Here is a 1,841-nt window from a genome sequence, read left to right on the forward strand (position 1 = left end):
GTTGCTGGTGTATGAGGAGGATTTGCAGCAGCTCCAGTAGCAGGTGCACCAGATCCAGCAAGGAGTGAGTCGTTTGCAGCACCAGATCCAGTAAGGGGTGACACGTTTGTAGAACCAAATTCAGCAGCAAGAATAGTTGGTGCAGGGGCTGATACAACAACATCCAAATGTTTAAATCATTCCATCAACGAATAGTTTTAATTATGTAGTATGAAATAACAAAATATAGTTGTACCTATGACAATAGCTGCTCTTCCTCTACTAAGTCCCACACCCCTTCCTCTGCCTCTCCCCCTTGCAGCAGATCCAGTAGCATGTGCACCAGATTCAGCAGCGATAGTAGGTAAGCCATTTGCAACACCAGATTCAGCAGTAGGTAAGCCATTCGTAGCACCAGATTCACTAGCAGCATTAGTTGGAGCAGAGGCTGATGGAACAAAAGTTAAATGGTTAAATCATTTCATAAAAGCACAATTTCAATCGTCTAGTATGCAGCAACAAAATATAGAAATACATGTGACAATAGTTCTTCTTCCTCTGCCCCTTCCTCTACCCAGTCCCGTACCTCTTCCTCTGGCTCTCCCCCTTCCAGCAGCTCCACCAGCATGTGCACCAGATCCAGATTCAGCTGAGTCAGTTGCAACATCAGATTCAGTAGCAGCGGGTTCAGGAGTTGATGCAAGTTCAATCGAAACCCAACAATATTTCAGAAAAGAACTGGTGCAATCAACAATTATAAAACAACAAAATATAAGATATAACTGAGACAATAGGATTTGGGCAGTGCTTCCTATTGTGTCCATACTGGCCACAGTTGCTGCAAGTCATAGAGGTACCCGTCCTTCTGTACTTTGATTGAGATATATTTTCATCAGGTTCTCTAATCCGCACTATTCTTAGTCAACCAAGTTTAACCCTGAATATTGGGGGTATGATGGTATCACAGTTCACCTTCGGCCACCTGTTCTCTCCATTAATTGGAGCAATTGATTTTTCATATGTTGCAAGGTATGCTGCTGGACTATAGTAGTTGCTGCAATACTCTTTAAGATTATCTCCCTTTTCAAAGATGGCACTGCATGCATGTGGGCATGACATACCACTCAAACCCCAAAATCGACAGCTGCAAGTACCAGCTAATAGATCCACCACAAACCTTTTCATGATCATCCTATTTTTGTGATGCACCTCAAATTTCATCTCACCTGCCCATCTAGCTTGCCATTCCATACTTCTTGTTGCAATAACATCCAACCTTTTCTTTGGTTTGGGCAGAATGGATCTTTCATACTTCTCAGCCTTCTTCTTCTTTTCTGTAAATCTTGACATCCAGTAGCATCTGATCCACTCAAACATCGTCAGAATGGGCTTGTCTCTTGCCTCAAGAATCCTGCCATTGAAAGGCTTTGATATGTTATTCATTAACATATCACTCTTTGCCATAAACGTGAAATGGCTCTTTGTCCACAACTTTGGGTCCACTCCCATCAGTTTATCATAACAGTCTCTATTTTTCTCCTTGAGCAGATTCATTATTCTCTCCCACTTTTTCACATAGGTAGCTTTAGCAATGGATAGGATTAGATCCCTTGATGAGTGGATAATTTATACGCTTTTTGGCACTGTTTTTAGTATGTTTTTAGTAGAATCTGGTTACTTTTAGGGATGTTTTCATTAGTTTTTATGTTAAATTTACCTTTCTGGACTTTACTATGAGTTTGTGTGTTTTTCTGAGAATTCAGGTATTTTCTGGCTGAAATTGAGGGACTTAAGCAAAAATCAGATTCAGAGGTTGAAGAAGGACTGCTGATGCTGTTGGATTCTGACCTCCTTGCACTCAA

Source organism: Arachis ipaensis, chromosome B7 (assembly GCF_059453495.1).
Source record: "Arachis ipaensis isolate K30076 ecotype BB chromosome B7, ASM5945349v1, whole genome shotgun sequence".
Lineage (NCBI taxonomy): Eukaryota > Viridiplantae > Streptophyta > Magnoliopsida > Fabales > Fabaceae > Arachis > Arachis ipaensis.